Source organism: Cebus imitator, unplaced genomic scaffold (genome assembly GCF_001604975.1).
Source record: "Cebus imitator isolate Cc_AM_T3 unplaced genomic scaffold, Cebus_imitator-1.0 Scaffold134, whole genome shotgun sequence".
Taxonomy (NCBI): Eukaryota; Metazoa; Chordata; class Mammalia; order Primates; family Cebidae; genus Cebus; species Cebus imitator.
The window spans coordinates 837,266-850,791 of record NW_016107449.1 but is presented as its reverse complement, the minus strand read 5'-3'; positions in this window follow the sequence as shown (position 1 = coordinate 850,791).

The window sequence follows — 13,526 nt, the reverse complement described above, 5'->3', positions numbered from 1 at the left end:
AGGCACCCCCACCTCCCCAGGCACCCCCACCTCCCAGGTACCCCCATCTCCCCAGGCATCCCAGCTTCAGCAAGTGTCCTAACTGACTTGACCAGGTGTCATGCCCCAGGGAACGACAGTGGGCTCTGAGGAGAATATGGTGGGAAGACCCATCATTGGTCACCATGCCATCTGCAGCTGCCACAGACAGGCCACACAGCTAAGCAGGAACCAGGCCCCCTGGCACCAGGACCAGCCCCTCCAGAGCTGGGGCAAGGCTTCCCTCAAATGCAGCCAGACCTGCAGGTAACCCTGCCCTCTGCAGCAGCCTCTGGATTTAAAATGACCACGGGAGCAATCTTCCCACATGCCAACTGCCACTCCCACACCCTGGATACCAATGTCAAGTGGAGCCTGCACTGAGGCCACGGCCAAAGCCGCCTCCAGAGCTGTGGCCTGAGTTCAGGATGTGGCTCCTAAGTTTTTGTGGCATCCCTCAGAGGCTCCTCGGGGACCAGCTGAAGTGCCTGTCCTTATGAGGGCATTTCTGTATGTTCCTCTCCCCTCAAAGTCCACCTGCAATAGTTGCCACCAGTGCTAACATCTGTTGATCCAAGTTGCCAATAAGCTGTTAACTGTCCCTTCAGAGCATGAGCTGAGGCTGAACCCTGGGAAATCACGGCCGTCCCAGCTCCTCTCTAGGGATGCCTCCCTGCCTCTGCTTTGTGTCCATAACACTGGGATCAATTGCATCAGGCTGTGGCTCTGTTGTCCCCACGCCCATGACCTCCTGGAACTTCCTCCCTGCTCTTCAGAGTGAGCTCGGCTGTCCAAGGGGTGGGGGCTTCGCTCCCCTGAGGCTCTGGTTTGAAGATTCTGCTCATCTTTAAAAGTAACAGTGGATGCTAGATCCAGACACAGGGGGTCTTCAGACTGCGGGCTCCCTGCCAAACGAGCATGTCCATTGAGTGATGAATTTGTCAGCTGGCTGAGCCTCACAGGAAGGAGTCAAAGCTCCCCGCAGGGAGAGGGCAGAAGGGGCCGGAGCTGCTGACCCGGCATTTAAGGCGCAGCAGGACTCGGGACCACAGGGGTGGCTCCACTTTCCCGCAGGAGTGAGGGACGGGCATAGCCTGGGGCCTCAGAACAGACTCCTGGAAAATTAAAAGGGTGAGTACAGCTGCCCCACGCGCGAGGGGGTGGGGATGGCTGGGACGGAGTGCCATGCAACGTGCTTAACGGGGTGACCCCTGGGCAGGGGAAGACCCTGAGGGCTCTAAGGATTTGCCCAAATCTACCAAGAGGAAAAGACGTGGGTAGGCGAGCATGTGGCTGACTCCAAGCAGAAGCACAGACTAGAGACATTCCCAGTGGGTGGACCTGGGCTTGGCTTTCCAAACCCAAAGAACAGGAAGGGGCAAGTCACGCCGCAGGGGAAGCCTGTGTTTGCTGGAGCTGAAAACGCCAGGAAAGCAGCCTCTACTCCAGGAGGAAGGCCCAGGGCTCATTTCTTTGGGTTTTGTTGCTGCTCCTGCTGCTGCCCGGTGTGTTGTGTTGTGTTGTGTTGTTTTGTTTTGTTTTGTTTTGTTTTGTTTTGTTTTGTTTTTGAAAGCCCACGGAGTAGGACAGCTTTCTTTAGGAAGCCTTTGAAGGCCCAAGGACAGCAGCATGCAGGCAGGGTTGAGTCCTGGCCTTCACAATGGGGACACTGACCCCCACCCGCTCCGGGATGCCCGCCATGAGCCCCTCACGCTGGCCCAAGGGTGGACTGACAGGCCTCTAGTCACTGTCGACAGCTGCCTCTGGTTGCTTCTGTCCCGCAGAGGCCGCAGACCCACCGCAGTGCCCATGGCTGCACTTGCTGGAGGCTCCACAGGAGAGAAAGAGGAATGCCCAGAGCTGAATCCACCACAGCTGTCTCAGCTCCCAGGGCGGGCTCGTGGACAGGACTTGCAGGGGGAGTCCCAGAGTGGTCTCGTGTGGAGGACTCCAAGGGTGGGCTCTTGCACAGGGCTCCCGGGGCGGGCTCGTGGGCAGGGCTCCCAGGGTGGGTCTCAGGGCGGGCTCGTGGGCAGGGCTCCTGGGGCAGGCTCATGAGCAGGGTTCCCAGAGTGGGGTTCCAGTATGGGTTAGTGTGGAGGACTGCAAGGGCAGGCTCCCAGGATGGGGTCCCAGGGTGTGCTCGTGGGCAGGGCTCCCAGGGTGGGTCTCAGGGCGGGCTCGTGGGCAGGGTTCCCAGAGTGGGTTCCAGGATGGGCTTGTGTGGAGGACTTCAAGGGCAGGCTCGTGGACAGGACTCCCGGGGCAGGCTCGTGGACAGGACTCCCGGGGCAGGCTCGTGGGGCAGGACTCCCGGGGCGGGTTCGCGGACAGGACTCACGGGGCGGGCTTGCGGACAGGACTCCTGGGGTGGGCTCATACGCTCGCTCACATCCAGCACAGCTGGAGCATCCACTGCCAGGCCTTCCATCATGGCGCTAAAGCCATTAATCAGGAACGACAATGACAATGTCTTTGTCCTGGTTCTGACCAAGGCCTCTGACTTTCATTGCCGGCATCACCACAGCCTAATGTGTGTCTGCAGTCACCGTGTGTGTCCCACTGTCACAGTGAGGAGGCTCAGGCACACAGGTCCCAGAGCAGACCTGAATCGTTGCCTTGCCGTATTCCTGAGCATCCTGCCTCTGCTCCAATCCAGGACAAGTGCTGTGGCTGCCCCGGCGTCAGGCCTGGCTTCTCAGTGCCACTGCACCTATCCCAGCAATGCAGGGACCAATGTGGCAGATCTGGGCTCCAGACTGTGAGACCAGCGTCCCCTTAGCTGAGTATGTCGTCAGTCTCCTCTGTCACCTGCATGCCCTTTACTCTAGCGCAGAATGAGCCCAGGGCTGCCCTTTCCCAGGACCGAGGGAATTCAGCACCAGGGCCTACACTCAATCAGAAAGGCTGAGTGAGAACCAGGTGCTCTGGGAGGTGCCAGGTAGGTCCTGGAGGGCAAATCCCCTGCACCTCCTACTGCGTCTAGGGGATTGTGCTTTGCTTTTTACTGAAAGCAGGTCACTCGGGAGCAAATCTGAATATAGACAGAGATAGCAATAATATATTTATGAGTGAGAGAGGAGACTCACAAAATCACGGTATGTGCACCTCCTTCTCCAGCTCGAAGCCAGCGCTCCCCATTCTCACTGGCCTTTGGTTATGATACCTCAGGACACCGGAGTCCAACTCATGACTCAGCCAAAAGGTGAACAGTGATTTGGATCTGTTGTCTGTATATGCCAGAGCATCACATTTGGGTTCCAACTATTTTATTAAACCAATCCAGATTTGCAGCTGGGACAAGATGGCCCCTGTTCCCATAAGCCACCCAAGCTAATGTCTTCACTCCCTGGATCGAGTTGGCACATTTTAAGCAGCATCTATTTTTCTATGGACTTGACTGATGAAGGGTCCCTGCTAAGCAGAAAGAATCTGCTAAGGTGGGCTCCGACTTGCTGAGGGCTGAGAGCTGCAGAGCCAATGAGGAGCTGGGAGAGCTCTCCCGTTTAGCACAGTGAGTGAGTCTCCTGTTATTCTCTCAAGAATGTGCTTCTATCATTGATGACAAGGGACAGTCCCTGTCCAGCCACACACTTTTAATTTAGAAAAGAGATCAGGTTCACTTGCCCTTACCTTTAGTCCATAATGGAAAAATGGGAAGGAATTAAATGCAAAGCTTCATTATGATTCCCTGAGAAGAACCCAGCTGTTCAGGTGTTCTAAACCAACTATCCATCTGGCATTTGTGGATTCTCAAACAAAGGTGCTTTAAAAATAACACATACCAGCTGGGCGCAGTGGCTCATGCCTGTAATCCCAGCTCTTTGGGAGGAAAATTAGCCAGGCCTAGTGGTGGGCACCTGTAATCCCAGCTACTCGGGAAGCTGAGGCAGAGAATCACTTGAACCCAGGAGGCGGAGGAAGCAGTGAGTGGAGATCACGGTGTTATACTCCAGCCTGAGCAACAGAGCAAGACTCTGTCTCAAAATAAATAAATAACTGACACATGCCTTGAATTTGAAGAGTGCATTGCAAACTGGTCTGTTTCATATTCTCAGCAGTCCTGTGCCACGTCTGAAGCAGATCTCAAGAGGCTGTTTTCTCAACACACCCAGGTGACAAACCCAGCCTTGGACTTAGCCAAGGAGCAGTGAGGCCAGTGCCCGGCAAGTCACAGTTGCAGGATGGCCACAGCACTCCCTAAGTCTCGTCCTGCTGAGACCCCAGAGAAGCGGGTGCCTGGCTGTGTACACCCCGCACAGAGCATCCCCTTTGGAGAGGATGTGGCACCAGGATGGTTTGTACCAGGAGAGAAGCTAGGGGTGGTCAGGCTTCTTCCAAATGCCCTGCTCTGATGTGTGGCTCCCCCTGGAGCAGGTGCAGCCCCCAAGACCTCCCTGCTAAGGCTTCACCTGAGTCCAGTTCACAAGGGAGTGGTGACTGCAGTGGTTGATGTGGAAGGCACAGACCAGGACATGAAGCCGGAGGCCTGAGTGACCCACCCATGCTCAGAGATAACTGAGGTCTGACAGCAAATGGAATCAGCCACCACAGTCAGCTTTGTGCCCACTCCCGGGGGTACTTGTGACGTCTGGGGAGACACTTTTGGTTATCACAACTACCCCTTTCATGGATAGAGCCAGGGATGCTGCTCAACATCCTACAAAGCCCAGGACCACCCCCATAACAGAGAGCTAGCCGGCCCCAAACAGCAGCAGTGCTGAGAACCCTGCACCACAGCACCTGGCTTGGTCACGTACAGCACAAACACTCACGTTTTGAAAAGGGGTCTGAATCAGGCACCGCCCCGGTGGAGCCTCCCAAGTACGCTTGGAATCCACTCACAGACCCATGAAAGGGCTTCCCTGTACACCCGCATCATAGTTCAGCTGAAGAGAGGGAAAAGGGAGTCACCCCCTCCTCTGAGCCCTGCAAGAAGCCTGTGGAGTTGCACATCGATTCAGCTGTTCTGTGCACACCTCCACCTGCCTTCACCAGCAGTGTGCCGATTCCAGTCAAATGGGAGCAGTGAAACAGCCAGAACCTCCCACTGGAGGTGCCCTGGGGCTGTGTGGAGAAATCTCTCAGGGCTGTTCAATCACTGAGTCCCAGAAATCTTCTGATCCAGAAAGGGCAGTGGGTCCCAACCACCAGGGACAGGGACAGGGCCCCACAGGAGAGGCATGAACCCAAGTCAGCCAGATCACGGTAGGTGGGGACTCAAGTCTCCTGGGCAGTGGCCAAGCCTCCTTCCCCAGCTACTCCATGAGGATGGGGGTCTAACCGGGTGGCACAGAGGCATCGCCAGCAGCCTTGCCATCCTTCCTGGGATGGTGGTCTAGATGGGGCTGGGAACCGTGTGCTCTCCATCGGGCAAGCTGCGGGCAGGAAATGAGACCCGCAGGGCAGGGCTGCTCTGGAAAGGGTATGGTTGCTTCTGCTCCTTCCCCATGAATTAGGAGACAACTGCATTTGAACAGAGGTTGGACAAGGCCTATCAGGGATTACAGGGGAGGTTTGGGCTTTAATTTAGTTATCTGCAGGTTCACCCATTCTGAGTCACTCAGCGTCACTGTGGAACAAAGCCAGAGGTTCAATAAGTGCAGCAGGCATTCCATGCCCCCTTGCGAATGCCAGGGCAGTTTGACAAGCATTGCTGAGCACCTGCTGTGTACCAGGGCTACAGTGGGCCCGTGGGAAGCAAGGATGAGGAAGAGGGCAGAGCTGGGGAAGTGCACAACCTCACTGGAGGCAATGCAGGGCCAAAGCCGAGGCCATGGGCGCTATGCCTTCAGAGGGAGCCAGGGGCCTAGGGAAGACCACTCAAGGGCAAGAGTATGCGTTTGTGGTGGGAGGGGCTGCTCAGGCCAGAGCAGCAACCTCGAGGGAGACTCAGTTTCCCTCAGTTTCCCTCAGTTTCCCCTCCAGCTCTGCTAGGAGCTCCGTTCACTTTTCCAGGTCTTAGGATTCCTTCAACCCCTCGCAAATGCTGTCTCTGGCCCCACGTGCACATATCCCTGGCACTTGCGTGGGTAGTGGCTGGTTCCTGTCTGAGCAGCTCTGTTTTCTTTCGGAGAGATGGAGGTGCTTCCCAGGCCCCGCACTCCTGGGAGATGCTCAGCCTTCCTAAACAAGATCAGTGAGTGTCCGTGGCGCCCTCCTCCAGTCACTCAGATGGCCACTGCTGAGCACTGCCCGTGGCAGGGTACGTAAGGCAGGGCCTTGTCCCTAACGGGCCAAGAAGGTCATCTTGGTGGGCACTGGTGGTGGAAGAATCAGCCTGGGATCCTCCCTTTTTAGTCTCCAGCCATGCCCATTGTCACACTGAGAATGAGGGTCACTGATGGAGGAGTGCAGCATGGAGGGAGGGTCTGCCAATCATGGAACGCTCTATGATGTTATCTTCATCCATGCCGTGGTCTCAGGTGTCTGTGCCTTCATCACCCCCATGTCCCAGAGGGAAGGCCAAGCAAGGCTCAGAGAGGTCAGGAAAGCGCCCCAGATCACACAGCCGATACAAATCTGAAATACACTCCGGCTCTGCCTGAATCCCAGGTTGGTGGTCCCAACTGCTACACGCTCCACTCTCAACACACGCCTTCTGGCTGAATCAGCTTTGCTGGCCACTATTCTGCAAAGGAAATGGAGGTGTGGCCTTCCCAGTTTTCCAAGAGTGAGGTCCCGGGACTGAGAAGGCCTTGCCCACCCTCTCCACTACCTTTGACTGGGATCCTGGTCCCTGCCACTTGCCTGGGTGGAATCAGTCAGATTGCATTTTGAGCCTGGGAAGGTGAAACTCAGGTCTTCTCTCTGGAGGGGAAGGTGACTGGTCCTAGAAAAGAAAAGGAAGGCAGCCCGTGTGTCCACAGGTCCCCTGCACCGCCAGTGTACAGCAGACACCGTCACAAGCCCTCCCATATCCCACCACAGCCCTCAAGGGGGATATGGGTTTTAACCCTCCCATTCTATGGATGGTGAAACTGAGGCTCGGAGAACCAGTACTTTGGCTGGATGGCAGAGCTGGTCCACAACAGGCCAGAGTCAGAGTTCAGGTCCGAGGGGCTCCCCAAGAGGCCAAGCACCCAAAACACAGCTGTCTGGAGCGTGGCCTCTTTAGGAGCTGCCTGTAACAAACATCACAGGCCAGGAGGCTTGAACAACAGAAGTGCACTTCCCGCTGTTCTGGAGCCTGGAAGTTGCAGATAGCTACCAGCAGGACTGGTTCCTCTAAGGCCTCTCCTTGGCTTGCGGACGGCTGCCTTCTTCCTGAGTCCCAAACTTCTAAGGACATGGCCTTCTAGGACCAGAAGCACCCCTAGTGACCCCATTTTAACTAACTACTGGCACAATGGAGCCCCAGTCACCGTCCAAGCCCATGCATCTCCCGTCCCTGTGGCTTCTGCCCCCTTGTCCAGATACACTGCCTGTGGCCACCCAAGCCCCTCACCTCCACCCAGCAGAGTTGCCTTCAGCCACACTCACATGTCTGTCTACCCGCCCCTGTGGGCCCCACACCAGTGCTGTGGTTGACCCACAAAGGGTTTAAGCGGTGCACACATGGGCAGTGAGGGCTGAGTATATGGACCCCTTCTTCCCAAGTCCGTAGGGAGCCCAGCTGGCATCTGCACAGGATCCAAACTTGGCTGCATCAGCTGAGCTGGGGGTGCTGTCCCCCAAGATCCTGCAGGCAGAGGGCAAGAGAACCTCTATGATGTGGAGCTCCCCACCCTGCCTGCCTGCTGCCCAGCCACGCCTTAGTCATGAGTGAGACCTAGAGGCTTTGCCACTCAGCCCTGGGCTCTTCTGTGTGCAGGAGCTCCTTGGGAACCGGCATGCCCCAGTCAGGTGGGAGTCAGTGGGGCCTGCCAGGACAAGGACCTTAGACCAGATGAAGATGCCTGGCTAGACACGGGGGACCCCCAGGCAGGAGCATAGAAGAATACTGGAAAGGATGGCATTGGTGTATGTGCTCACGTGCGCTTGGGGGTGCACCTAGGGAATCACCAGGGATACCGGACAAGCAGATTTTCAGACTGATGAAGTCCTGCCGGGACCTACCTGAGAGTAAAACCAGCCAAGGGTGTGCAGCTTCTGCTACCACAGCCCGTGTCCCTCAGACAGCCCACTTAGATTTGCTGCCCCACTGTGAGGAGCATGGCGCTGACAGCCTTCGGTGCTAAAGCTGCAGCCCGCTCTCCCTGGGGTGGCCCCAGCCAGTGACCGGGCCAGGTGGAGGCACAAGCCTGGCCCTTCCCACCCAGACCAGCTCTTCCCGCCAGCACCCTGGGCTTAGAGGTGCCGAGAGGTTGCCCCGTGTCCTGGAGGCTCCTCTTGCCCATGCCCACAGTCTCCACATCTGGTTCACAGGCATCACTCCCCCTGCAAGCCTCTCCGCTGTGCACCTTGGCGCTGCTCCCTGGAGAGCCTGCCTGCACCAGCCCTCCCTGGTGCAGTCCAGGGAGATTAGGACTCAGATGTCAGGAAGGTGAAGCCGAAGAGGTGGAAAGATAAGCATCAGCAGCTAGAGCCTAACCCACGTGACTCCCGCACCATCAAACCCAACAATCCATCTTCCAGTTTGGGAAGTCCCTTGCCACAGCTCACTGTGAGCCCTTCTCACGTATCAGGGACTCGGCCCCTTACAGTGACTGGCTTCGAGGCTGGGGACCCTTGCGTTCCTTTAGGCTCCTGCCTGCTGGACCCACAATCTTCTCCCACAGTATCCGTCTACCCTCTTCATCGCTTCCCGACATAGAGGCCCCTGCGCTCATGGGAATCCACAGACGGCTGCAGGAAAGAAGCAGGCGTTGCTGTGAGGCAGCTGCAGCCCTGCTTCCAGCCCACACGGACTCATTTTGATGGAGACAAGTCTGACAGGCTTAGCAAATTTACTTGGAATCCACAGCACCGTGCAAACTTTTCTCTCCTTCTCTGTGAAAAAGATGAGGTCTGTGTGTTTGTCTGAAGGTCTCCGTTAGCAGAACCTCCAAGGAAGGGCAGAGTAAGTGTTTGGGGTAAATGTTTGCAGAACCACGATTTGAACAGCGCCAAGGTAGGTGATAGTGTTTTTCTTTCTGTGATTTCCTGTGCAATCAAACTCTCTCAATCTTTGCTTGCTTCTCACCTGTGAAATAGATCTCCTCGGGACTAGGACTCAGCCCAGTTGTTCTAGGAGCGGAACTGAACTTTGGTGGTGCAGCTAGAATATACTTGCTGCTTCTAAGTTATGCACCAAAGAGAAAAATAAACACGCCTTAGTTTGAACATTAGAGAAACACATTTCACTTCTTGGAGACAAACCAGGCCGGGTCTCCCACTCCCAGCGAGCCAAGCTCCTGAAGAATGGCCCTGGAGAATGTGAAATGACATGAAGTCTCCAGCAATTGGACTGCCCCGGGGTCAGCTTCTGCCCCCTCCACAGCCCAGGGGCATTTCTGGTGCCCTCGTCCGGCGATCCCAGGCACAGAGAGCAGCGGCCACGGTACACCTCCCATAGTCTCTGCCCACCCACCCCCACAAGCTGAGGTTTTTCTAGCATTCATTCAGGGCCTTCCAGACTCAGCCTTCAGGAGAGAGCTTGCATTCTTCCTGCTCATATCTGATAAGACTGAGGTTTTCTACCCCTAGGTACCGCTGCCCTGGAATGCCAATGGTCAACTCTGAATCCTCCCAGCAACACCCTGCCGGGAGGGGGGCATCACACAGACCAAGCACCTTGGCCTCTGATGCAGTGGGAGCCCTTTCTCAGCCATACACGGCCCATGACAACACCCTGCCTATCTTTCAAGGCCAGCTGACATCCACTTGCTCCAGGAGGCCTTTGACACTGCCCCATCCCGTAGGAACCCAAGCCAATCCAGATTCCAGAGCCTCTAACATCAGGCCCCACTGACCACTCACTCCCAGCAGAGGGGCGTGCAGGGCTGGCTCCTAACCACTTACCACATGAACTGATGTTGCAGACCTGCCCGGTGATCCAGCTGCTCTGAGCTCAGAGGCTACGGTGGTCAGTAAGGGAAAGGCTCCTTTCACTTTCACTGGGGGAGACGAGGACCAGGCAAACCAACAGACGGGCCAGCATCCACAGAGAATGGGAGGGCTCAAAGAGACAGGCAGCGAGGGAATGGGTGCCACTGGGCTTGGGTGTGCCAATGGAGATGGTCGGGATGACCTTAGATGTCCCCAAGCCAAGTCAGGTGCCATTGGCACAAAAGGCCTGGAAAGGTGAGACGCTTAGGCTGCGATCTATCACCCAGATGTGCCTGAAGCCAGCCCAGCGTTGCTGCTTAGGACACTCACGTCCTGTGGGCACCCCTCCCAGGTGCCTGGCAAAGTCACCGCCAGAACCCACTGCCCATATCTCTCTTTTGGAGCCCGCCAGCAGAGGCTGTGGGGGGCTTGTGGAGATGAGGAGTGGAATTTAGGGTGGCTGGGCTGACGGCTGACCATGAGTTCAGGTCACCACACCAGTGTGGTGACATATGCCAGAGCTGACAGCAATAAAATGACCATGCAGGTGAGAAAGAGGATCATACCTGGGTGTCGCAAGGTCTCGGGTCACACTCTGGAGATGTGTCTCAGCCAGGAAGTAGTTTCCAAAGAGCAGGAAGTGAAAACCGCATACGGTCAGTATTGCCTTTGTAATTTTCTAATGTGGGATGTAAACGTCTTAATTGACATCAAAAACTATGTTGGGCTTACAGCCCTGCACATGATGTACCCTAGTGTCATCTGTACAATAGCAACACAGTCTCTCTCAGTGCACCGAGGACCCCATTCCACACGGGGGTCCTCAGGGTGCTTCCAGGCAGGCCACACAGCAACCCAGTCACACGGGCTCCAGCTTGCTGGCTTTTCTCTCTGTCTTGATTATTTTCCGCTTCTGGAGACCGGTGCATCAAGCTTTCCGATTGTCCCTCAGCCAGGCGTTCTGTAAGGCCGCCAGTTCCTTCTCTGACTCATCCTTCCAGATTATTGAAGAAATCGTCACCAGGCAGGGGTGGCCCATCCCCCTCAGTAACCCTTCACTCCTGAGTCATTGGCAGGACAACTTTAAAATCATTCACGCATTCTTTCCATGGGTTTGCTTAAAATGTGCTGATTTCTTTCAGGGGAGATTGCGTTTGTTAACAATGCTGGATACATGCTCATCGACTGAAGCGCTGTTTAAATCACTCCCTACATCTGCCCTGCCTCCAGGCCTCTCGGTCTCTTTGCATTCAGGGAGGGCAGCTCAGATAGATACCTTTATGATGGAACTCTGCTGTCATGTCTAGAATGAAGTAGAGGAAAGGCCTTCATTAAACATTTGTTGAATTTAATTAAATCGAATTTGCCGTTTTATGCGTAGCCCGTCCTCTCCAGGTGAGTGATGTGCTAAGCTTGTCTAAACCAAAACGAGAGGCCTGTCTCAGACTGAGTAAGAGCTGTGAGCTGTGAATGAAGGTCGGCGTCTTGGTAATGAAGAACTGAGTGAGATGTCCTTGCATTATCAATCATGGGGACTGTTGTCACGGTGACCCGTTCCATCATCTTAGGGTGACAGTGGCTGCCTGGCCTGCATCCAGGATGCTGGGGTAGCTTGGGATCACCCTTGTTCTGGGGTTAAGATGGAGCAGGGACCCCTCTTGGGACCTGCTGGGCCTGCCAGGCACCCCTTCCCCCAAGTACGGAAATAAAGGAAAATCCTGAGTTCCTTCAAGGGAAATTGCAGGCACCCAGCTGCCCTTGAGAAGTAAATGAGCAACTTGATAAGCAAGAAGGTTATAGTGGCTTAAAACAGTAGCCAAGGAAGTCAGAGTCATGAGAACCTTTGGTTTCCTGCAGAAACTAAAGATGACACCTTAGCATATGTCCTTGAGCTGCTTTTCGGAAACCCTGATCTCCATCCAATGGGTTCCCTGGCACACAGGCCTCAGACAACGTGGAGCTGAGGCCTGGACTCTGATCGCCGTTCTTGATTCTAAATTTCTTCCTGAGGGGTCAAGAGAAGGTCAAGTCCACTAGCTAGAACTAGCATTCTTTTCTGCTGAACACAAAATTTTTAGACGAGGCTTTGCATCTTTAAATAATTGCAAGTTGAAAACATCTTTGAATTGAGCTATCTATGACCTGCGGGCCCCCACTTGGCGACGTCCCACATTTTTAGGTCAAACCAATGTACAGCCTCCATGGATTGATCTATGACATTACCTGTGACGTCTGCCTCCTTCCCTTTAAAAACACCTACCTGTAAGCCATTGAGGCCAGGTCTAAAGTAGTAAGTGCCTCACTTTCTCTGGCCGCAGTCCCAAGGTCAGCCTTGGCTTTGCTGGGCTGCATTGGCGGACTCTGTTCCAAATGGTCAGCCTAGGGTCCTGCCTCCAGCCCTGGTTCCTCAGCGCTTGGACTCGGACCCTCCCAAGCCCCCTGAATATAGAAGGACTTGAACTTGCTCTAAGGCGAAAAGCTTGTTCTTTTGAGCTCCATGGGCCGCCTCTTCAGCAATCTCTGTGGCTCGCAGACAAAAGCTGGCCCAGTGTGAAAGTGATCCTGCCAAGCTGAGATACTCAGAGAACAAAGAACATCTTGAAGGTGAGCGCCTCCCACTTCTCTTTGTGACGTGCACACACTAGGGGAGAAGACTAAACGCAAGATAGAGGAGGATACAGATGAGGTGACCACCGCAATGAGACCCGTGGCCTGCTACCCCACATGGAGGCTGCCGCGACCTCCCAGCTACGTCCCGTACCCCTGCCCATGAAAACCGGACTCAGAGAAGCTCAGCACCCAAACACCCTCCTCACTGCACAGAAGGCATCTCCCTGGGCGCCGCTCGCGTTCTCCAGGGGCTGATTTTGCGTGGGTCTCTCCACGTGTCTGTTCTGCTTGAACCGGGCAATGAGGAAGGTGGCCCTGGCCTCCTCCCCTGCTCTTCGGTGGATCTACCCCTGCACCCAGCAGGCACAGCCGATATCTGTTCCTTAACTTTTCTCTGGCTTGAGGTTTTCACTCCTTTCTCTTTCAGTAAATGACTCAGAAGTGAATGCTTCCCACTGGCATATTTCTCTCTGTCTTTCTCTGTGTGTGCCCCTCTCTCTCTGTCTCTGTATCTCTTATATAAGCACACACACATGTGAGCACACACACATGATAACAAAATTCCACATATGGCTATCAAAATTCTGCAAGCAAAGCATGCACAGGTCCTGCAGAGTAGAGCCCTGCCCCAGCCTACGGGCAAGCCCATCGCATTGACCCAGGCCAGCCTCGTGGCCAGCCCTCCTGGAGGCATCCTAGCTTCAGAAATAACACGCTGGCTCTTGTCCTGTTGGACATCGCAGGGGCCTGAAGCAGCAGCCGTCCCACGGGAGCATCAGAGACCACAGAGGTGGGAACACAGGCCCGGGAGACTGCTACCCTGAGACTCTGCTGCTGGGGTATACTCGATGTCCTGGCTCGACTGAGTAGCCCTGAACTTGTCAGTCTGTGTCTGTGGACCTGTGTCCTGGGGCAGGCATGGACAGGCA